At 44.5% G+C, this 25,729-nt stretch overlaps 1 protein-coding gene across 1 annotated transcript in view; it reads right to left on the reverse strand.

Moving 5' to 3' along the window:
* The window catches only part of FNDC3B (fibronectin type III domain containing 3B), a 184,538-nt gene extending 160,664 nt beyond the window's left edge, over positions 1 to 23,874 (reverse strand). The window contains exon 1 of the mRNA XM_084212475.1: positions 23,780 to 23,874. The gene's annotated coding sequence lies outside the window, so the exon portion shown is untranslated. The remainder of the gene's footprint in view (positions 1 to 23,779) is intronic.
* Positions 23,875 to 25,729: the final 1,855 nt, after the last annotated feature.

Below are 25,729 nucleotides of genomic sequence, written 5' to 3' on the forward strand. Positions count from 1 at the left end.
TACATTAGTCTTTAAGGCTTTTTTTGAACACTTCTTGAATTGAACTAATTAAGGAAAGTCACTGGTACTAGTAATTTGCTTCTTATGACAAACAGTAGTGGGTTGAGCCTCCTACCTGTAGACACTGCACTTAGGCTAATAATAAACAAAGAAAAAGCAGTTGTACAATCCCAGACTGCATTCTGCTTACAGCATTAATACTGAAGCATCATTGAGGATGAAGAATTCCTGAGGATTAACAGAAAGCTGATTTCAAAAAAATGCAGAAATGTGGAGGTACCTAACATCACAGATACTTAGCTGGTGAGCCAGCAGGATTTTTAGACCAGCTAACAGACTGGAATTTCACTCTCAGAAGTCACCATTCCCTCTAGGAAGAATCAGTATAGGAAAAGAAATGTAGTGCAGTAAAACATTATACACCAGCTGTCAGACCTGAAACTGATACTGTGACAGGGATCTACATTTGTCATCGAGTTACTCAGTCACTGGCAAACTGGTAATGTAGAACTACAGCGAGTGAGCTCCCCATCCCAAATATAAATAGCTATGCCAGACAAAGGGCAAAGTCTTTATTTTAGGCACTTATGTTGAAATCAGTAGAGCACATAGTCAAACAAAAGGTAGAGGTCACAAGGATTTTTAAAAGCATGAATTCAAGAAACCTAGTCAGTGGCAAGAAGATATGAGCATGCAGAGAAATCACAGCTGGTTCCAAACTGAAGTGGAACCAAAACCAAATCAAGGTGGGTTCTGCTCAGTACAACGGCGTCAGGCCACTCTCCATCAACGCAACAAACCTGGTAACTACTTTTGCAGCTACCCTTGGCAATTTTATCTCCTGTGGGCTTCATTCAGGGTCCAGCTCTTCCCATATCTAATCACAGCAGTTTGCTATCACCTCACAAGTCACGAGGTACACACACATATACACCTTCATCTACATCATGGGTACAAATACCTCCATTTATCCTAAGACCCTAGGAATGCTTTAAGCCGTGTTCAGAAATAAGCGAGTTCAAAGAACTGCTAAAGTGGTCGAGAAAAATCTCAAATTCTCCCTCTCTTTTTCCCTGGATTTAACCTGCTACCAAATCCCGTGGGGGCTGGCAGTGTGTCCTTGAGCCCTGACTCCCAGCACGCCGGCATGCCAGAGCCTTACACACGTTCCAGGGAGCACAGCTCCTGCCACTGGCACATACCAAGGATTCCAGATCATTTTTGCATCACGACTAAAACGTTCCCAGCAACTTGGATTTCTGTTGTAACACGTTACTCTGGCCTCAAAAAGTGCAATCTCAGCATGGTCTACGTTCGGTCTTCTTTCTCTAAACCTTCTCTTGGGTGCTGGGGGTGCAGGGAGAATGGGTTAAATTTAACACACACCATAATCCTCATGTTTCCAAAACCAAATTCCAGCTATAAACCTTAAGAACGCAACACACACCAACCAAAATCTTTTCTCTTTTTATTTAGCACAGGGAAGATAGGAACAGGGTACTTCACTAATGCCTCACCTCTTCATTACACTGCCTTCCTCCCACAAATTTTACTGAATTGCCAAATACACGTTGCTAAGTTTGAGAAACTTACAGGAAAATGAATCCTTTATGAAAATACTCGTTGCTAGAAACACAAACAGGAAAATAGATGGTAAACAATAAATTCTCATTGTATTTAATAGCTGAAGGTCTTTGTTCACAACAGCTACCCCAGAACACGCGGCCACATTCATGGGATCGAGTGAATTCTATCTGAAGTTTACAGAAGGAAGCATATACAAACAGCCTCACAAAGGTATTTTCCTAGCAGGAAGCCACAAGCACTTCTCTGCTGCTCCAGCCCTGCCGTCAATGGGGGAGCAGTGGCAGCAAACTTTACTTTCACTGTGGGATTAACCATATCACAAATCACCAATTAAATCCTGCTTTATGATTTAGGCTTTAATTCATTAACCAATGCAAAGGTAAAACATGCAACAGAGCCTGGTGGAAAAGTCAGTCGGAAGAGCTTTGCTCTGGCTATCCCTGTCCCAAGGCTCAGCCCTCTTTGGGATTAAATACTATTTTCATCAACAGTGTTCAAAAGTCTCCTTTTTATAAGGAACTAGTGGTTAATTGCTGTACATTGTTGACAGCAATACACAGAATTCACTGAATATTCCGTGTGCAACTGGGTATGCTGGCGTTTTACCACTACATAAGGGGTGTGTATTTTTCTGTTATCCAAAGCTTATCTCTTCACTTAAGATGGAAAATTAGGAGTTCATCTTCTGCAGGGTACAAATTTCCCTCCCCCACTTCCATTTTGCGGACTTTCTGGCAAAAATATTGTTGAAAAATAAATTCTTGAGGACAGGAAATATCCTGAGCAAAGGATATCCAGCTTTATGACACTTGAAATGCTGCGCATTCCTCCCGATCTGTCACTGCCCAGGCCAGCTGCCGGCATGCGAGAGCGTGTCCAACACCTTGGGGTGGCCAGGAAGGGCCTCCCCCCGCATATTCCCCCCAGGATTCCAGCATCACAGCTTTGGATTGACCAGCTCCTTCAGATTTCTTCAAGATTTCCCTTTTCTGTGTACTCAACCCCAGCCGTCTCCACGGCCCAAGGAGACGTGATGCAATGCAGCTTTCCAAGCACCGCTGGCTATCAGGAGCACATCCTCCCCAAGGTCTCCTGATAAGGTGCTTTAAAGCATGCCCACAACCCTCATCTTAATGGCCTAATGTGATGTAGGTGGCTTGCCCTTTCAGAGATCCCCTCGTTTAATTTCCTCAACAACTGCTCTCCACAAAAGCAAACATCCTGTCCCACTTCCAGAGCCAGATCCCAGTTGTGGCAGGCAGCTGCCAGCAGCACAGGCACGGGGGGAGCTGGGACGAGCAGCACGGATCCAGTTCATGCTGGGGATCTGTCCTCTCACAGAGCCAGTTCACCCACTGGAACGGGTCAGGAGTTATGGCAAGGGACAGGTTGCTGTAAAAGAAGGTTTGACAGCTTTTCAAGCATCCCCAGGAGACCAGTTAGGGGCCCAACAAACACCTTGTGAACTAGACTTCTGTGGGCAACTGCAACTGCACAGAAATCTCCAGCTTTTAATGAAGTCACCTAAATTACACAAAACAGATACTGAGGATAGTCACACCATCACCTGCTGAGCATCTCTTCCCTGCCTGACCACCTGTAAGCTCCATGAAACAATAACAAAGTTGATGATTCACATCTAACATCTTCGCAGTAGTCAGTAGCTCACATTTCATAATCAAAGGCAGACAAATCTTTACAATTGCCCACTAAATCAGCATTCAATCCCTTTAAGGCACTCTGACACTTCAGCAGCTTTCTGTCTCTTCCTATGAAGAGAACGGGCAACATCCAAAGCTAAATGCAAAGGAGCAGCTGAGGTAGAGCCAAGGCTGCCACCTCTGGAATGAGGGCATCTGTTCCACAGGGAAAAAAAAGAAAGCATTTCAAGAAATAAAAGCACTAATTCTGACAGCACAAAACTGCAGCCATGACATTTGGACCTTTCTAAAATACATTTCTCTAAAGGTTTTTAAGTGCCACTTACTCTTTTAATAGGCATTCAAACCTAGCCTCAGTAATAAAACATGCTTACTCTTTACATCTTCCCTAGTCTCTATTTGAATATCTTTTCTTTACAAGAACACCAAATCACTGTGGTTTTACTGGAGACAACAAGGGCCTAATGCTCCTGTAGAAGACCTCAAAGCCAGCTACCATTTTTAGTGTGCCAAAAATGATGGAACTTCTTGGAGTGTTCTAATACAGCCTTAGCCAAAGGATATTCTCATCCCAATTAATTACACTTGCAATATCTGACAAGTTCATGGGTAGAGAAGATCCATTCCAAGAGACGGTCCCTGGTGCACACGGACCTGGAGGTACTGGCTCTCCTAACTCTGTCTTAGAGCAACATTCAACTCCACACCCAATGACCACCACAACATCCAGCAATGCTGCCCACAAGTACCTGGACACCAACCTTGACACAGGTCTAAGTATATTCAAGGGAGTTTGATTAACTGAGACCAAATATAAACATACAGTTAAAGTTTTAAACAGCTGCCTGGGATAGAAGAGAGAAATCATGACTTTCACAAGAGATACCACCTGCACCTCTTCTTAAGGCAGAGCACACCTAAAGATATTTACTTGACTATGGCCACAGTTTTCATAACAGCAAGTATTTCCTTTGAAAAGCAGTTCCACAGAGAGAAATATGTATGTTGTCTGAACACCACATGCTTGGACACACTCAGGCTTCAGTCAGCACTGCAGCAACAAAAGTTTAATTGTAATGTTTCTCATTTCTGTTGGCTTCCCCTTGTTAGCTGGCACAGGTTAGAGTCTACTTGGTGCCTCACATCAATAACTGATGTTCAAAGTAAAATGCAAAAAAAGGACGTCTTGATCTGCTCACAAGCACAGAGCAAGCACTTTATTATAAAGTCATGTTTATTCCGGAACACTCCGTGCCTGGGGGAAACTTGCTTCTAGAAATATTGTGCTCAAATGTTTTACAGTCCCAGCAATGCCCACAATCAAAATTTACTCCCAGCCAGCAGAGAGCATCACAACTGCCCTTCCACCTCATGGCAGGTGAAGCTTGCTGGTTTCTCCAGGCATAACTCAGAGTGTTGGATTTACACCACCTTTGGGTCTCTGCTCTGAGATCACCTTTCCATCCTACCACCAACCCTCCAAATTTCACCAAACTAGTGGGTCTGAACATTTAAAAGTTGAAATCAAGACATTTCCAAGGGCAAGTAGCTACATTAGACACTGCCAACAAGCTCTGACTAGACTGCAGGAGCGAGGAAGGGATTTTGGAGAGCACAGTGTCTGCTCTGACACATCTGCCCACGGGGCACAAAAAGAATAGAGCCAACTATGTAAGCAGAGAAATCTTTGTCCTTAGGTGACACTGAGGCAATCTACACATGCCAAAATTGTTGTGCAATTAGTATGTTCTTAATTCTGTACCCTTAGAGAAGTCTACTTAATCAAATGAAAACAACGTAATGCAACATAAAGCAACCAAGTAACTAATTAGCTAAAAGATGTAGAATGGAATCAAAATGAAGTGTCTAATTATATAACTTCAGTTCAAGTGTACAACACACTACAGACCTATAAAAAAACCATACCACTTGCTAATTTAAACTAAACAATCCAACTAAACACCACTGCTGAGTAAAACTGAAGAGAAAAAGTTAGGAAAGTAACAAAATGGTTAAAGTCTTTCCAGTGAATGTCATTGAAATCTTTTTAGTCAATTGAAGTTAAATGACAAACTTGAACCAAATTCACAAGACAATTTCATGCAACACAATTCATTTGAAAACATTATATCAAAAAACAGAGGCTTTTTGAGGTTTTCTCCAATATCCACAGAAATTGTATACTCTCCTGTATACTCAGCATTTATTCTCACAGCAGCATCTTAATCTGCAAAGTCATTAAGCCTCTTGAGAAATTGGACAGGTAATAATTCACCAGGGGATAATTTCTTTCAAAACCTTCATCCCCATTACTGCATTTCTTTGCCACTCAAACACACTCCAGCACTGACATTCCCAGTCATGAATGTACAATCTAAACACGAGCCATCGAAGCTGATCAGATCACTGACAACTTCAACAGCTTAAAAACATTAAGTGTTTTAGGGATAAATATCTTGAAAACAATGAAGCTCTGCTGATATGCATCAGAGAAAAAGGCCACCTACATGCTTGTCAAATTCCCATTTTTGTTCTAACCTGAGCAACCACTACAGAAAACAAGCATCTGTAGGAAAGTGAGGGAAACAAAACAGGTAATGGAGCATTTCAGAGGATATAAAGTCCCCTCAGACATTTATCCAAATTCAGTTTCATAGACACTAAGTGCCAAATACAATGAACATTTCTGAAGTTTGTTTATGATAAGCTGGCTTTAGTTGTTTTCTTTTTAATTGTATGTCACCATCACTACTTCAGCATCACTACTTAGCAGCCCAAATCTTCCCAGCTGTCCTGGAAATAGCACCAGCACATTCTGCAGAGAAATGCTGTAGCATTTGAAAATACAATGGAAACATGTCCTTCCTTATAAAATCAAAGCAATTGTTATAAAAAATAAAGCATTTTCAGTACAGTATAGTAAGTTCAGTAAAATTCAGTTATTGAGTAGGAAAGGATGAATTTAATTGAATCAGATGGACTCAGGGCTCTTTCTCATTAGGAGTAAAATAGGTTAGATGTCAGAGTATTTGCCAAGGTATTATCAATAGTTTCATGAAAATTAATAAAGGTTAAAAGACTGGGCTTTTTTGAGTTGTTTTAAGTACAATAATTGTCAATTTAAAGAGATTTCAAGGAAGACTTTAGAAAATCATTTTTAGAAATACTCAAGAAGCCTTAAGCTGCACTCAACATGCAAGTTCCCATCAAGCCACATTAACAGTCCTCTAAAAAACAGAATTAACCAAAAAGATGCTTGGAATTCCTTCTGCATTACACAGACCTTCCCATCTGCAGTCTGGCATCCCAGCTCTCTCTCATGCCTACACTGCAATCCTTCAGCCAGCCTTGGGCAGACAAAGCCCAGTCTGCCAGGACGGGACAAGGAGCAGCAAGGGCACAGCAGCACTGGCACAGGTGACCCTGCTGAGCTGAGCCACTGCTGTAAGGGCAGGGCAGACTCCACATACACACACAGAGAGGGAAACACAACCCAGGGCCACATTCTTGGGGAGAAAAACCAAACAGACCTCGTTAATTATTGCTTCAGATCTCAGCACTCTTTTTTTTTGTTTTTTTTTTGTTTTTTTTTTTTTTGTTTTTTTGTTTTTGCATGTGTCCCAGTAGCTGAGATTTCGAACCAGCATATTAAAGGATATGTTAATAATACAGTAGTTCTTTCCACCACCTGGAATCCAAGACACACCTCTAAGGTACCTGTTACCTTTCTGTTATCCATTCATACTCTGGAATTCCAGCTTTAGAGTTGTGCCTGCACTTCAAAGCTCGCTATCCCTTCCCCCTTAAGGACAGGAGTAAAAGATCCCTGGACAAGCACTTCAAGTCAAACACACCCTTTGCTATTTCAGGCTCTAACATAAGCAGATTACAGCTCAGCTGTGTCCTGTCTGAACTTTTGTTTCTCTCTTGCCAATGCTGCACTAATTATCCCTGAGAAAAGACAGACTTTAATTAACAAGCAATGACCAACTTTTATCTATAAACTCTTTCTTCCCATCCAAGTTTGGCCGCTAAGTAGCTATTAAACACCAAGTTTTAGCAGTGAGTAATTAGGAGATATTCTTACCACACAGAGTTAATGCAGAATTCAAACAAAGCAGGAGATGCAGCCAGGGATGCCCTGTCCATGGGAGAAGCCAAGACAAGCCCTGTCCCCTCTTTACAGAGCCAGGCTCCCTGTGCTCCTGCTGCACACACTGTCACAGCCAGGCTGGGTGGCTGCTACCCAGAGCAACCTGCTTTGCAGTGAGTAAATATGAAAAAACACACATCTCTTCCTCAAGCTGTTGAGAGGAGAAAGGGAGGATCTTTCTCGATGCCCTTTCCTACAGGGAATGTGCAAGCCCATCTCTTTAAACATGAGAAACAGGAGCAGAGACAGCTTCAAAGGAGGGAAAATTAGTTATTGGGACAGGTAGCTAAAAGGAGAACATGTAATTTAAATGAAAACCAGGTAGCTGAGCTGGTTCTTTTAACTGGAACATCACCTGCTAAGGAGTACTACACAACTCAGACCAAGCTGCCCCACACAGACACAGCAGAGCACTGAGGAGCCCAGAGACTGCACCTGCAGCACTTCCCTTCTCTCAACCCCTCTCCTTTAGCATGGGAGGTGGTGCCCAGGGAGAACAGCCACTGACACTGATTTCAAACAGCACCAGTACTAAGAGACTAAAGGCAAAGCCCAATTTTTGTCCACTTAACAAGGATGGTTCCTCTCTGCAGCCCACCCCAGCAGGAGCATCCCTGCCTGCTGGGGAGAACACGGGGGCAGCAGGCACAGAGGTGTCCAGGACACACTGTGCCCCACTCAGGTACAGCAGGAGCCTCCCTGGACCCTCCCTGCCTGTGCCAGGATGGCCCTCACCCAGCAGCAAGGAGAGACAGGGATTCAAGGCTGACTTCCAGAGCAGCCCAGGGAGTTTGAGTCACTGAGCCAAAAGAAGAATAAAGGGAGGGAGAGGACTGACCTTCCAGCAGCAGCACCAACTCAGGGCTGTGTCATCAGGGCACAAACTCACACTCTGATGTGCATCAGTACTATTTTATCTACTGACAGGCACATGGAGTTGGATCTCAGCAGCTTTTTAATATCATTATGTTTAACTACTTGAGCTATTCCGCAAAGTTCTGTACAGCAAACACTTGTGAAACCATTTCCTTCCCCCACTGACGACAGCACTTAGAGAATTATTTGATTTACACCACAAAGGGAATTCAAACATAGCTCAAGAGCAAACAAAACTTCCTGCACCATACACACTCAACCTATATAAGATGTGTGAAAAAAACCTCAGTGTTTTGTTGTCCTTGTGACTTTTGTGCGCTCAATACCCAACAGCTGCAAGTTTCATCTTCACAGAGCCGGTCAGAATCATCCCATGAGAACTTCTCAGTCGCCACAGCAATCAAATGTTATTAGAGGGAGATTAATTGGAGTCAGTACATGCAGTTTAGGTTTAAAACAACAAATGCTAATTTCCCAAAACTGATGAGAACTGAGGGGAAAAACAGACTTGAAAAACTGTATGTACAACTGTAAGCTCTTTTTTGTTTTTGCAGAAAAGACAACTTGAAAAATTTTGATTCTGTTGTTTGAGACAGAGGGACACTTCAACTAAAATCCTATCCTGATACCGTGGTAAGAAGACAAAAATGTAATGCAGCATAAAAAAGGGTAAAAGAGGGAAGCTAAGAATAGCCAGTGAAAGTAGTACAGAAATTTGGTAAGTGGAACCAAGGCTAAAGTCAAGACAAGTCAGACAAAGAAAAATAACCATGACTTGCAAGAAAACAAGCAAGAAAACGAGCTGCATTCTAAAACAAACTAAGGAGGACTGAACTCCAACAGCAGCATAACCCCCCTGCAAAACAGAAGTGAAAATAGGGCTAATGATGCAGGGGAAAAGAATTTAATGAATTCTTCTGTTTAGTATTTGGAAGAGCTACAAAATGCACTTGTTGACTTACCCCAGTGGGCAAGTCAGCCCAAAAAACTTTCAATTAAGTTTTGATTTGAGCCCTTAAAGAAATGCCTGACCTACTGCCAACAACAGGACACACTGATGCAGAGGGATGGAGCAGAGAGACTGCTAACTGTGCACCAGCAGCTGAGAGAGAAGCAGGTTGCCCAGTGCAATTACATCCCATTAGTAAGACACAGCTTTCAGATAAAACAATCAAAAGTCAATGAAGGATTCCAGTGATAAGGAATGCAAAGATAGGAACATAATCAGCATTGTGATTCTCTATAAAACAGGACCTGTCAAACAAATCCAAGTGCGCTCCTGGCCGAGATTACACCTCTGGTTGGAGAGATAGCTGTGTTAGCACATGTGTGTTCTTGAGCTAGCCTCTGACTTGGTACCACACAACACCGATAAAAGAGCTCACTCTGCACAATCAACATGAAATATCTTCAATGTATCAAGAGCTGGCCAGCCAAGTGACCACAGATTAACCTGTAAGCTGATAACACTGTGTGCCCAATACATGGCACAGCAGCCCTCTCAAAGGGCTGGCATTTTTATGCAGCCCCAGCCAGCAAGGACTGGACACTAAAGAACAGGAGCAGAAGCAGGACCCAGGTAAATCAGAATTGAGCACAACATTAGCAATGAAAATCCAAAGATTAGCTACTGAAGTAGATGGAATCAGCCAGGGGAAGTGAGCAGTATTCCCTTCTCTTATGGCAGTATGACTCCATGCACCCACCAGAAATACAAATTACAAAGTCAACCAAGATAACTTTATCCTTTCTAAAAAAGAACTATAACCTTTCTAAATCAGGGGTATGCTGTACTGCCTACTGACAATTGTATTAGTTTGCAAAGACCTAGCTGGCATTTGTAAGGGAACTGTCCTTGCCTCCCTACCCACAGCAAGTCAGCCTTGCACAAAGGCATCCCACAGATACAATACAACATGCTGAGCAGAAGGCAAGTAGTTATTGCCCTCTTGCCAAGGAAACCTCCTCTGGGAGAGGCTTTCAGAGGTAGGAACTGCACACAGGAACTTGTCAAGGGCTGCCTTGGGGAGGGAAACCCCCACACACGTGCAGACCACTAGTAAGATTTCTAGTCCAGCCAGAACCGAAACAAGCCCCAAACAAAGTATCTCCAGTATTTTCACCTCTGTGCCTTGTTTTCTCAGCTGCAAAATGGGGATAATGAAACACATCACTTCTGTTAGTGCCCTGGTCTCTTCCAAGGGAAGAAGAACCAGCACACTCGTTATTCACCAGTGTTTATTTAATGATTTCCTACTAAAATTGACAGCCTGCCCTGGCCACTAACACTAATTATCACTTCATGGGATCTGTTTGACTGTCCACATAAAAAAATGACAGCTTTACACTGCAAGTTTTTTCATATTGACCTTCCTAAATAATGAAACGCTTAGCAGTTTGTGGGTGAGACTGAAACTAACCCATGCTACCCAGCCAGCATTAAATAAAGCCCCACTGATCACTTCTACTGTGCTCCTGGCTCTGCCAACCTGCTCAGGGATGCTCCCTCTGCCCCATTCCCAGCCAGGTTCTTCCAGTCAGCTCCTGGCCTCCCACCAGCACCTTCACTCCTGGAAGCTGAGTTGGTTCTTGTTGCCCATGTTAACTTTTCCCCTGCCACAGTAGGCTGAAATCCCACTGGAACAATAACAATCAGCTCCAGCATACTTTGCACCAACTCAGCCACGACTGAGCAAGCGGCCACGATGCGAGATGCTGTTCCCAGTTGTTTCATTAACTCCCCAGTCAGAGCAGTTTTAAATTAAAAAAAAAAAAAAAAAAACCCAAAAAAAAAAAAACAACAAAAAAAACCACAACAACAACCAAACCAACAAAAGCCACTTTTAAGTGCACTGGCTTATTGTGATTTTTAATTAGCACCAGGATTTCAGATAGTGCACACCCATGGCCCCAGAAGGGGGTGAGGGGAGTACGTGTGCGCGCTTGTGAAACCATTGTTCCTCCGTCAAATACAGCTCATCCTCCGGCCCATCCGAGTTCCCAGCTGCCCAGTCACACAACTTTTAAAAGTTCAACAGCTGGGTGTTTTATAACCCTGGAGAACTCCCAAGCCAATCCTTACGTCGCTGGCAGGGAGCCCTGGCCAAAGGCTGGGGACCCCACGGGGAACGCTCAGCGCTTCACCTTCCTCCTCCTGCTGCTGACAAAGGCAAAGTCCACGCTCACGTCCCAGCACAGAGTTTTGTAAGCAGCAAATGACAGAGCCATTGGGCAGTGGCTGGGATCCAGGACCTGCAACCATCTGCAAGTTTGCTTGGCTTTTGTTTCACTTTCCAGTGCTGATGGATGGAAACAAGCTCCCAGTTCTTCTGAATTAGCATAAAGACAATTAAAACAACTTGTACCCCCCAAGCAGCTCAGGAAAAAGCACATCACAAGCTTAAATGAGAGTGTTGACAATATACTGAAGTAAAGCCTGCCTCTAAAACAAAAAACATTACACCCCAAACTAAAACCTCAGTGGTATCACAGAAGACACCTTTGTCAACAAGTTCCTGTGACTCCTGCTGCAGAGGAAAAGGCTCAGATGAGAGTCTGCAGGACTCCCTGCATCCTCCTCTCTCCAAAGAAACATTACCTTCTGTCTGACACAAAAGCATTTCTGCTGGGAAAGGGGAACACTACAGGACAGTATTCAAGAAATTTCAGTGTAGCTACCAAGCAATTAGCTGGATAATACCTTCTCTACATGCTTTTTCCTTTTCCAGAGCCCTGGTGCAAGCAGACCTAGCAATTTGCTGGTTTTACAGCCACTTGTGAAGTTACAGATGACCAAATTTAAATTTTCCTTTCCTTATCACTGAAAGTGTTTCTACTTTGGCATTGCACATTTGTTCACTGATTTCACTTTTTAAAAAAACTTTTACCTTGCATTTCAGTATAGCTTCTATCTTCTACCACCACACAAATTCTGGCATTTTAAAATATTTAAATTCACATTTGTATAAGCCTGACCTTGTTACATTTTTTCCCCCTAGGACAAAGTGTAAATAAAAGTTTATCTTGCATTCTGATTTTGCTTTGAAGCCTGTGATTATCTGAAGAATTAACATACTCTTTCCTAGAGATTATCCTTGGTAAAGTTTTGGATACAAACCTCTCCACTTTGATAAGTGATCCACCACTTTTGGAAAGCACCTTTGTTGTTTGACCTGATGTTCAAAGCTCTTTGAAAGCCACCCATCTCCTTTCCTGGAACCATGTTACATCAGGACCTTCTACCAGTAAAAGTAGCAGGACATCAAAGTGAAATTCCACCAGGATTGCAGCCACACTGAAGCTGCACCACCATTACTGTACAGCTCTGCACATGCTCAACTTCAGGTGCAAGCAGACTTGAAAAGAAGTTGCCAGTTGAAGCTGCATGCCAGTTCATTAAGAAATAAGGATTAGATTTATAAATTTTGCAGCTGCAATGAATGCCCACGGTATTTTCATCAGACTATATTCCAGGTTCTCTGTTCTCCCACTTCCTTGAAATCCATCTGCCACTTGTACACTCCTCATTCATATATGGGAATATCACAGGCACACAACACTCTTTAATAGCCTTGCATTAAGCCCTGTACATTAAAAGTACTTAGGTCTTTCTGCATGCCCTGAGTTGGCTCCTGTTGAGATAGCTGGGCTGGGTTTGGACTAAGCTGCTCAATCAAATTCTAAAGAAGTTTTCATTTATTGACATCTTACGTCCACACCTTCATCTGCCAGCACTGGCTTTTGGCTTAAACAGTCCTGTGTGCATTCAATGTTTACCTCTCTGATGGATTTAGAGATAGTAAAGTTCACTGGAACTTCTTTCCTGTTAAATATTTCTCCATCTCATCTTACGAGAAAGGCTTTCCACACTTCCAGTCATGCTTGTAACCCTCGCCTGTAACTCTACCACTTCCAATTTACCCATCTTTCACTAACATAGGTGATCAGAAAGCATACACTTTCCAAAACAAATCCCAGAAGGACTTGCAAAATAGTGTTAATCTCCCTTCCCATCTCTATTAGAAGCAAAATAAGATTCCCCCCTTGGGTGGATACCTTTCTTCATGGCTGTATAACCACTATCAGACCACGTTCACACTCTGGTTGAGCAGTTGCACAACAAAGTCTCTACATCTGCTCGAAGAAACTTCATTGCTAATATTGATCACAAAGGTCAGGAAGAGCTGCTGTTGGCAGAAAAACAAAGAAAACCTTTGTCTAATATCCTAGAATAGATAAAAAAGGTATTTATCTGTTTCTTCCTTCCAACTGTGTATTCTGTGTGTGATGAGAGAAGAGTTGTTGCTTCCCCTTCCCATCTGCCAAATCCTTTCATAAATGCACAAGTCAAATATTGCAAAACATTTTCTGAGAAAAGTAGGGATATGCAAAAATACTAAATCAGTGATACTTTATACAGTATGAAATACTCACTGAAGAACCAGTCAAATCTTCTTCAAAATTTTTTAGGAAAAGTTAAGTTTTCTTCATCTGAATCACCTACACTTTGCTTACAGCTCCCTCAAACTGCCTTGCACTTGCCAGGCAATAGGAGCAGGAGGAGGAACAGCCCAGGGAGCACAGGCAGGACCTCACTGCACCCCTGCCCCAGCAGAGAGAAACCTCCTGCCCAGCCAGCCACCCTGGGGGAACCCTTCAGGGAACCAGCAGACCACAGTCACATCTCACTTGCTCCACAGAGCCAGGACACTTAAAAAAAAAAATAAAAATCTTCATATCCATAATTAATGGAAAATACCTCTTCCAAGGACAGAAGAGGAGGGGAGCTGACAGACCCAATCTGCCATCCCATACACTTTCTAACTCGAACACAAGTCCTCTGCTTGCCGTGCGAGGTTAGTCCAGGCATCAGGCCAAGGCTTTGCTTTCCCTCCCCAAGTGAAAGGACAGATCTGCCGCTGCCACGTGGCTCAGCAGAGCCAGGGAGCAGCACCCCATCCCCAGCCAGCACTGCCCACAGCCCTGCAGCTGCAGCACCACCACGCACTGCTGCCAGCCAGGCTGGGTCAGATCTGCCCAGAGGGGCTCTTATCACTGTCCAAGTGACCTCAATCACACAGGAGCGTGTTACTGCATTTCCTTGTGCTTCATCGAGAGAGAACGTCATGGAACCTTAAATTATAGCAGGGCCAATAATAATAATACACTTGGTCTACTTGCAAACTGATCCAGTCAATACTATTTTCCATGTCTTCACATATCCCTATTTTCTCTGCCCCAATTCTCACATTTCACTCGTCTTCCTCCCCTTGCACTAACCCATACACTGAAATCAATACACTGTAGTCTAGAAAAGTCTAACAAAGGAAAATGGGAATAGAGAAATAAGGATTTAGTAAGACAGACCAGAAAGGACTCTGATGTGCTAGCGAGGGCAGGACTGGAATAGTCTAGAAGCTCTGAGAAACTGAAAAAACTTTTCACAGCAACATTTTAGGGCATAATATCATCCTGTTTGACTGCATGAGCGCAAAATGCCAAAAGGAAGTGAAACCGTTGATGTCTAACTTCAGAGTTTTAGATCCACAAATATTGCCTTTACGGTAACATAGCAGCTCTCACACATCCACTGAAGCAACCTATTCAGAGGCACATAAAAATTCAAGTGTAGCCACCTCATTCCTTACACAGATTGTGGTTACAGAAGTATCTGAATGACTTGACTCTTTCGTTTTACCCAGAAGCCAGAAGTGGCTGCTGTGGAAGAGATCAGAGATCCTTTTGGTTGCACTCGGCAGAATTGCCTAATTTCCACCACATCACCATTTCCTGCCCACCAAACAAGGCAGCTGGAACAGCTGGACAAGCACGTCCAGCCCTGCTAACTGAGAGGGGAAAGGGTAAAGATAAAACACCACACACACGAGAGCTTGCAGGGAGAAGACACTTAAATGAGGTACCAAGACAATTCCTTTCTGTTCCTCATCTCCTCGCAGTCGTGGGCGTACAGCGCCCTGAGTGCTGCTCACAGGGCTCACTGACCCGAAGAACAGCCTTCAAGGCAACAAAAAGTTTGCACTGTATGTCTAACGAAGTCACAGAGGATGTTTATGTTTTGTGCAGTCACTAAAAGCACCGCTGAACTTAACAAGCAATAATAAAGATCTGTTAGAGCAGCATATGGAGTTGCAAAAATAAACATGTGCGGAGCAGAATGAAACAAGTTAATTTCACCACCAGCTGACACACAAGGAACAAGGTTTAAGGCTCAGATCATAGACTCATGAAATGGTTTGGGTTGAAAGGCACATTAAAGACCATGTAGTTCCACCCCTTGCCACGGGCAGGGACGCCTTCCCCTATCCCAGGCTGCTCCAAGCCCTGTCCAACCTGGCCTTGGACACTTCCAGGGATGGAGCAGCCCCAGCTCCTCTGTGCAACCTGTGCCAGTCTCAGCACCCTCATATTAAAAGATTTCTTCCTAATATCTGAGCTAAATCTATCATTTCAGTCACTTTTATATCAAACTCTACAGAACTTTTGCTTTGTGGAAAAATCTCAGAATTCCTCTTTAGCTGCAAGATCTCTTGTGCATTGGTTATGGTCAGCTAAGAATAATGTAACCTGCATGTTCAAAACCAGGTAAGAGTGTGACCCTAGACCTTCTTGAAGCAAAACTGGTGCCTAAGATCTAATACTAAAATTCTCAATGAACCTTATTTAATTTCCTGGCATGGTGGCAACAGCTGAGTTCTGCCCAGTACTCCACAACAGACATCCAACAAGACATTATCTGGGTCTCTGGTGAAATCCATAGGATATTTCTTACTCCTGAACATGACTTTATTACCTCACCAACATCTAAGTTAACCACAATGAGAAATACAAAGTCATTTTCCTTTGGTCCTTTAAGATCCCTGTTTGCTGACTTCTGTTGTTGTTTTGAGGTCCTGCTGAACTCAAATGTAATTTAGTTTTATAACAAATAAACCAAAAGGACAACATACAAATAGGAAGTTACATAAGGAGACACTGTGGGAATGAACCACCTACCTGCTCAAGTGCAAGCAAAACACAGAAGTATCAGAAAACCAGGCTTAACTTCTGCTTATTCTGGGTGTTTTGTCAGTATTAGAGACCAGGAAGGTATCTACAGCAGCCTAAATAACAAACTTCTGATTATACAACAGTAAGAAACTGACTGTCAAACAAACTGACTTATAAACATATGAGCTTACATCCTGAAATGACATAAAATTAACCCTTTATCTTCACAACATCCAATACACATTTCCTACAAGTACAAAAGGAGGGTGAACTCTTCAGAGACAGCCCGCAGGGTCACAGTGCACACAGAGAGCAGGGGTCAGTCTTCTGGCTATAGAGTCATTTTCAGCTGATCCAGAATCTTAAGTGTTGTTTCACTTCACAATTTCTACAGGGGATTATTTGTAACACTGTGACATTTTCTCTGCTCCTCCAAGCCACGTAAGGTCACTCATTTAAAAGGAGACAACATATGTACATGTTCAGACATCAACACAGACACAGTGAAGCACCACTTAACTATGATTTATACTGAATTCAGATTTTTTTTTTCACCATCTCTTTCTCTTTTCCATAACACCACCAACTTTCTGCAGCTCGTCCTGTTCTGGGTTACTCTGCAAGCCTAAGTTCTCCACAGACTATGTGCACTTCAACTCCTTCCACCTCTTAAACACGAGGCCACCTCACTACACCAATCCCTCATTTCCTTCCTTATAATAATACCTTTGCCAACCAAGCCAGGAAACTTCTGACCCATTCCTCAGAACCAGCTTTTGAAGATGGATTTTCCCTCCCTGTATGGCTGGCTGGGACTCATACCATCAACAACACCTCAACCTATGATCCGAGGAGCAGCACGCGTGGTCCTGCCAGACCACTTCCACTCTCTGAAGCACAGGAGGAACACACACCACGGCCTCCCTGGGTCACCTGTCCCCACCCTGGGCCAGGACACGGCCACCTGGGCTGCAGGGCTGGGCACAGCCCGGTGCACGTGTGGATGGACGCATTCCTCACGTCCGCACACCTGGTCACGCAGGGGCCACGCGTCACAGCCGGCACACCAGCTCAGAGGGAACAACACAGAAGGGAATGCAGCGTTCCACAAACCCAGTTCTGCTGCCCCTCCCTCACCCACATCTGAAGCGTTCAAGAAAAGCCAGCTAAGAGCAAACACTGTGCCAAATGAGTATTGTGTCTCTAGCTGCCCAGTTCCCCAGACACAGGGATTGTCAGAAGGAACACTGCTCCTGCGACCAAATGCTGCACCCCAAGCCCCCAGCCTGGAACACAAGAGCAGAAGAAACCTCACTGCATGGCTAAGATCACCTTTAATAGCTCTGCAACCAACAGAACATACATCATACTGAGAGACAATTAGAAGGAAAATGCTATTGTAGCATCAGGAATCATAGGTGGCTAATGAATACGTGTGTTAAAGGAAGGATGGGCAAGTGGGACACTGAGAAAAGCAGACCTTGGAATAAAAAAAAAAACCAAAAACAAAACAAAAAACCTCACTAAAGCAGAAGCCAATTCCATGAAAATCCAGAGTAAGAAACAGTTGTTTTCTTTCATTTGCTTTTCTTTGAGCTGCCACAGCTTCTAACACTTTCCAGCATTTGAAAATAAAGACTTGTTGCTCTCTCCTCCCCAAGGCAGGCTTTGAGAACAAATTTCCTAGTTAACCTGCCAAAGCAGAAGATGTGCTAGCAGCTGAACATCCCTCTGCCCTGCTCAGGGGAGGACTCAGTGGAAATCAGCCCTCAAGAAACATGTTGCCATCCTTCAGACAATGCAATCAAATAGGAACAAATTCTTCACCTTAAAAGTCGTGCCTCCCAAGGTATCCACAGCTCAATACAGGACTGTATAATAGAGGATCAAGAAAGTGTTTTGGGGAAAATCTACAGCTTATTCTCAACCCCTTTTTTCAAATTTTAATACAGTTAATAAAAAAAATATATCTCCTAACAAGACTATAAAATCATTTCCTCAGAGCTTGAGGGTAGTGCAAAAGAACAGGACATGAACAAAGCGAAGTGAAAACAAGAACAACATTATAACTGTTCAAGCCAAACACACCCCTAAAAGTCAAACACCAATTACCATCTGCTACAAGAACAGAACACACAAAGATGTATGCAACTAGGTCCCAAACCTGCATCCTGTTCAAACATATCTACAAGAATCAGGTACATGGTATGTTCCAATTTGACTTGTCACAAAAGGAGGAACTTTTTCCACTTCAACATAAGCCCAGTAAAGCAACACCCTTCATGGAGTCAGTCAAGCCAAAGTTGCATCTTTGCTTTTCAAACTCACCATTGCCATCAGTACTTACAGACAAAGGAAAAAAAAAAAAAACCAAAAAAAGAAACCACACACTGTGCAGACATTATAGACCCCCAAAATATTCCACAAGCTCTGCAGTTCTCACTGGGTCTCTTCTGCTCTGTCAATTCATTCTCATGAAGTGATGCTTCTGGTTGCCATACATTTGCTAGTAACAAGACACTGAAGGCAATTTTTTCTTTCCCTTCTGTGAGCTGACATCACGTGAGTCCACAAAAAAACACAGGCTACCCAGAAGGAAACCTACCCAGTGCTCTCATTATCCACAAATGCTTTCATCCTTTTTTTCTCTGCTGCATTATTCCACATCAATAAATAAATGAGGAGCAGAGCAATACGTAGCACTGAGTAATACACTCGGATCAGTTCAAGTGTCTGCAAGCATAAGGTCACTTATGGTACCTGAATTGTCATTGAATAGGGACATACTTCTACAGCAAAGGCAACTTATAAAGTGGAATGAATTCTTTCAGCTAACTAACCATACACTAAAGGAAAATGGTAAGGTCATCCTGAAACAAATCAGGACAACTCTCTACTGCCACGCTGCTTCTGCTGTCAAGGTCCAAAATAATCACTCCATCTTACTTCACTACAGTTCTGGGTTTGGCTAAAGGATTGTGCAGAAATATTAGGGGCAAAAGACAACACTGGGATTTAGGTTATAAACACTGGCTTTTTATTAGTGGGTGAGTGGAAAATGGGGAGCAACCATGTAAAATTCACACAGCTGCACAGAGGCCCAGAGAACCTACAAACTAAGAGCAGACTGGTTTTGCTAGTTCAGATTAAAAGCATGGGGAAATCTGTCCACAACATCCCAAGCATGTGGGATGGCAAGGGTCACCTAAAATTGTTCTTTATTGAAGTTTTTATTAACCCCTTGAAAGGAATTTCTTTCTCTCTTTCCAAAGCATTCCATTCCTGGAAGCACGAAGGAGATGTTTAAATACATGTATACACACATTCTATTATTAGAGTCCTTTGCAAGGACCTAATAATAGAGAAGTCCATAATTATGTATAAGGCAATGATAAGAGACCAGGATGTAAAGAATGTTTTAAGGTATTTGCATTGCTGCCACAGAATTGCAATACACTAAATCAACACAGAAAAATCAGACAGGCTTACCACCTTCATCTCCAGAGAATTCAAGGGTTTGCTCTCAGTTATTCTAAATCTAAAAAATAACAAGATAAACAAAAAACACAACAGCAGAAACTCCTTTCCTGAATCCATCTTGTCATTGCACTGAGTATCTTATAGAATGAGGAGCAGATGCCAGAACAAGCAAATGCCACATATCAGTATTAGCTGTAGTTTCATCCTCTCAAAAAAAAAAAAAAGAAATTATAAAATATGTATTTCATTACTTAGGAATTGTTTATTGCTTCATATTACAAAACTAACACTATACATAGCTGCAGTTTACTGAGCAGAGTATGCACATGGCAATTTTCAGTATATCACCATTATAAACTGTCACCATTAGAAAAACAAATAGAGAATGTTTCTTATGCTGTTGGCTTTTTGTCTGCTATCTGCTAACAAACACCACAATTTACTTGTAAACAAAGGATTCCTCAGATGAAACACAGAAAGCATGTCACTGGAGAAGCCCTGCATTTTAACCTCTAAGCTCAAGGAAACCCATCCTTTTCCCAATTAAAAGCCCCACAAAGATTTGCTCCAAGCTGCACTACCTGGGACCTCCAGGGAATATTCCGGCTCAAGAACAGACTTTACCACAGACAACGTTTTTCTTGTGTACTTGCTCAACAGCACCGTCATTTTTCACCCAGAGCAAAGCACAGATTTAACATCCACAGCAGCATTTCTGAAAGGCAACTCATCTCTCCAACACTGTTGCAAATTCCACAATAAATCACATTTAATTAGTTTGTGCTTTTTTCTTTTTTTTTTTTCCTGGCTGTCTGGAATCCAACAGCGAGCAGGCTTCCAACTTTAGTTTTGCAAAGAGGTGCTTAGAATAAACTGATAAAAAAGCCAACCACCACGTCCCCACTGGAAGCTGTCTGGAGTTATCTGCTCGCTGACATACCAGCATTCCTGCCTGTAGATGGCTTTCCACCGCTGTGTATCCAGCGGCTCCTATTTCCACTGCCTTGTTTGAAGAACTTCCCTCTTCCCACATACCTTCCATCTCCAGGGACAGATCACACAGGGACACTAAACCTTGGCCGTAAACAACACGAGTTTTGATACCGCCGTTTCCAAAGGGTCCTCCACCACTCAGCAGCGCAGAGACAATCACTGAGGCACAAATCCTCCAGGCAACGCTTGAGAAACTTTGTCTCGCCAGTATTTTGCACAGCTGAGATTTACACAGGGCTCTGCTGGCTTCTTCTGCTATTTATTTTATTTGCTGTACACCAAAGGCTACTGCAAACAAATGGAATTTCGATAACTTGTGGCACGTTGCTGGAAACAATTCCAGTGACACTATTTCCAGATTTAAAACCCAACAGCCACATCCTCAGTGGAGTGACAGGATCCTCTCCCAGTGTGTCCCAAAGTGCCACTCCAAGTGCTCCAAAGAGGTCACTCCATCACCCCCCCCCACCAATGTCTTTTCCTTGGAGGGAAGTGGCAGACTACAGTGCAGAAAAAAGCACTGTGGAGAGTAATTTGTTTGATTCAGGTGTGTTCAGGCTCCAGGCCTTGTATTTAATTACATGTACTTAGCAGGCATTTATCCTCACGCTACAATACTGTAAATGTTGGTTCTGACAACCTACATTTTTGAGGGAAAAAGTCAATTATACTTATTAGAAAGTTCATGAATACAACCACACACATGCAGAAGTTTGCTGCATAGTCTGTATATATTTTCTTGCACAGATTTATGAACTGCAGAAGTTTGACTGCCCTTAACTGCTTCTCTTTCTCAGAGAACATAAAGAAAACTATAAAGTGAGGGGAAAAATCTCCAAATTCTCTGCTAAGAAACAGGTATGATGGAGAAAACTTCTTTTAGCTCCCTGAATACTACACGTAGGGAAAAAAGTGCCAGGATAAACACATTTCAGATTGGAAGTTACAAACTTTTCTGAGACTAAAGATAAAATACTTGCAGTATGGAATTACAGCTCTGAGCTTCTTGGCTATAGCAGAAAATCAGCTTATTTTGGCTGCTAGCTACCTTCATTTCTTATCCTTTGGCCAACTATAGGCTAACAGTATGAAAAACCCCTCTCACTGCTGTCCCAGCAGTGACCCCAAACCCAAACCAGATGAGTCCCAAAAGCACAAAATTTTAAAAAAAGAAAAAAATATAAGTAAAATATATCATCTTCCACACAGACTCATCTCTGAGCTACATTATAAACATAGAGTAGCTAAAAGATACTGAACTGGGAAGAACAATACACGCTACTTCTGGGGCAGCAGAAGTTTCTGCCACAGCAGGGTCCCAATACAACCACAAATCACAACTGCTTTGAAATTAACGAGAGGGAACCACAGAAGTGCCGAAGATTAAGAGAAAAGCACTAACAGACCGCTTCTGTGCGAGACCCGAAATGACCCCGGGAATTTGGCCAAGAATCATTTTCTTACTGGTAGCACCGGCAGCGACTGCTGAGAAAGACACACGGGCTTAGGTGAACGGGGCAAGAGGAGCAAGATGCTCCCACTCAGGAGGCAGCCCTTGGCCATTCCTGAGGTTCATGGAAGCGATGCCTTTATCTGGATTCCCGGCCAAGCACACATTGTGTCATCCGTGTCCAGACCAGCCGCTCCCCATCAGAACAAAGCGCAGACCCAGAGCAGTACAGGCACTGCCAGGCCTGGCACTCCCAAACTCTTTTAAGCAAGCTCTGGTGCAAAACAAAAAAAAGGTTGAGAAATAGTGTTCTACGCTTAAAAATCTGTGGAAGTTTGAAATGCCATTACCTAGCACATTGTTAAACTCGAGTTAGACTGGTTTGGCACCTTTCAGGAACGTACTGTGTTCTGCAGGGTAAGCGGTTAAGGGATACAGCAGCTGTGGTTAGGGCACAGGTAACTGGGATATGTGAATCCTGTTCTCACAGACCCAGCACAGAGTTCCAGTAGCAAACAAAAAAAATCCAAAATAAAAATTAAAAAACACCAACAAGGAGCTCCAATCTCTCCATACCTCAGTCCCCCCCCCCCCCCCGTGATGGGGTAACTACCCCTTTAAGGCCAGTACTTTTATGCACCCAAAGGACACAAAGAAATGCAAATGAAATACAAAATTACTAATATGGAGAGAGGCAGGCTTGCCCCGCGCCTTCTATTCTACAAATATAGATGGGATAAATGGTTCGTTACATTTAACTCCAAGCCGCACTACCTCCGCCAAAACCTTATTTAAATAGAACATTTCTGAGAACCGGGAAGGGGGGGATGCAGCTGTGGTCTTAACCTAAGAGAGGTTAAGCTTTTAAAAAGGGTTGTTCTTTTTTACTCCGTCTGCTGGTCGCATGCCATTTTAAAAAGGTGTCTGGCAAGCAAAAATAAAAAGTTTCCAGGGCTTTCCTTCCCCAAGCCGCCTCTGCCAGGAGCCCGGCGGGGAGGACGGGGCCAAGAGAAGACGGTCGCGCCTTTCTCCAGCTTTTTCTCCAACATGCCCTCTGGATCCCGACGTTCTGGAGGCGGAGGAGCCCCCGGTTCCTCCACCTGCCCGCAGCCCCGGCCGGGCAGGGGGCTGCGGAGCGGGGCGCGGCTCGGCGGTGCCGCGGGCAGGCGCCCCGCACACACCCGCGGTGCCCGCGGCCCCCGCCGGCACCGACCGCTCCCGCACTTCTCCTCCGGGAGCCGCAGCGGGCGGGGAGGGCGGTGGCGATGACAGCGGCCGGGCCGGCCGCCCCCAGGGACAGCCGGGCGGTGCTGGAGCGCCCGTCCCGCCGCCAGCCCCGAGCGCGGCCGCTCCCGCCCGCCCGCCGGGCGCTCCCCGCGGCGGACGGAGCCGGCGGGGCGGGCAGAGAAACTTTCCACCGAGTGCGGCCGCGTCCCGCCGCCGAACAAAAGAGCCGGGACCCGGAGGGGCGCCGCGGGGCGGGGGACGCGGCTGCCCGGCGCTCGGAGCGCAGCGGAGCCGCGGGGCTCCCCGCCCGGCACCCGTTTGCCCGCAGCGCCGCCGCGTCCTTACCTGCGGGAGGGCGGTGCGGGGCGGCGAGTCCCGGTTAGCTGGAGCGAGTGCCGGGAGGGCTCGGCGGGGATTCCGCCATGTCAGTGATGTCGGCACCACATGGGGCCCCAGCCGGCCCACGCTACCGCGCACTCTGGAGTAGCGGCTCCCGCCGAAAAGGCGGCCGAGGCGGGCGTGGGACGCCGGCCAGCCCCGCTGCCGCCCCGCCCCGCGCCGCCGGGGCGGGCGCTCCGCGAGAGGCGGGCACGGGGCGGGCACGGAGCGCGGCCCCTTCGCCCCGAGCCGCTCCGGTTCCCGTTCCGCCCCGTCCGCCCGCCGCGATCCGCTCGTCGTTACTCGGAATCGCGGAATAATAGAATTATAGAATAGCGAATCGCCAAGGTTGAAGATGAGCCAGGCCAGCCGCCCAGCCGGCAGCACCGCATCGCCCAGCGCCAGGTCCAGACGTCTCTTTAACACCTCCGGGGGTAATAACTCCATCGCCATCCGTTTCAATGCCAGACCACCCTAAAAGTAAAACATTTGTTTCTGATGTCTAATCTGAATCTCCCCTATCTCAGCGTAAGGCTGTTTTCCTCTCACTGCAGGTGCGGGAGAGAAGAGCATCCCCCAGCTAGCTACAATCTCCTTTCAGGGACTTGTAGAGAGGGATGAGCTCTCACCTGAGCCTCTTCTTCTCCATATTAAACAAGCCCTCCCTGAGCTGTTCTTCATAAGATATGTTTTGTAGACCCTTCACTTACTGCCAAATATGACACATCACCCACCGAGCCTCCCCTGTCCACTCAGCCCTAGCAGGGGTGTGTGGTTATGATGGATGTCAGAAAGTTGTCCCCAAAATGCCATTTCTGACAGGGCAGCCCTTTGCCCAAGCAGTTCCAGGCTGGGGTCAGTGCATGTCCCCATCCATGTCTGTCCTCCCCTTGGTGCCAGCTGTGGGTTACTGCAAAGGCAAGGCCGGTGCTCCCATCAGCGTGGTCATTCCTACATTCCCATCGGCCGGGAGCAAGGAGGAGAAGCTCTCAGCAATGTTTTCAGGGATAAAGAAATGCTCTGACTTATTAAATTGTGCAGCCCTAAAGAAGAGAAGTTTATCCCCTGGCTCTGGAAGAGAGCCCCAAGGAGGGGCTGTGGTGGTCATTCACCTCTCAGCACTGCATCCAAACCGTGGGGGAATCATGACTGGAGCTTTAATCTGGTTACAGGAAAAGCTTAAAATAGGACTTGGCCTTACCCCCACCACAGATCACAGCCGTGCTATGAAGGGTCTTTTGATTTAGCCGTGGTCCTTGGGGAAGCCAACCTTCCTCTGCAGGAGCTCATCGCCCACACGTCCTGTGCTCTGCCTTCTCTCCATCACTGTATTCTTCAGTGTTACTTTTCCCAACAACTTTTATCAATGATTGATCCACTTTATCCACCAGAGCAACGTTTCCTTTCAAAAACTGGAAAACCCTCTGGAGTCTGAGGCAGCTCAGGTGTATTTTCTTCATCTTCCATTAAAATATCAACACAAACATTTTTCCTATACGACTCCTTGATGTTCTGCTTCTTGCTGAAACACACACTAAAGAAAAATCAGTTTGGCATCAGGGCTGAGTAAAAGCATCATGGCCAAATAGGCTGGGTTTGGGGTTTTTTTGTACATGACTAAAACCCAGAAAAATGAAAATAAAGTTATCTGAAATAGATAATTCCTACGAAAATAACAAATAGGCAATTTTCCCATGGGAAAGATTTTCCAATGTGGAATGGTCAGCCAGCACTAAGTATTGTTCGTTAATTGCAAAAAACTTTTGTAATGCATAAAATCTAAAAGTAGAAAAATGTTTTGTTTTATTATTGACCCAAAACATGCAAACTTTTTGATGGTCCTGGATAGAGTTACAGACCAGATGAGATTAATTATTCACTGGGGTTGTAAAGACTTTACTTGGTCTCATAGACAGT

The sequence above is a fragment of the Fringilla coelebs genome (genome assembly GCF_963513975.1).
Source record: "Fringilla coelebs genome assembly, chromosome: 10".
Taxonomy (NCBI): domain Eukaryota; kingdom Metazoa; phylum Chordata; class Aves; order Passeriformes; family Fringillidae; genus Fringilla; species Fringilla coelebs.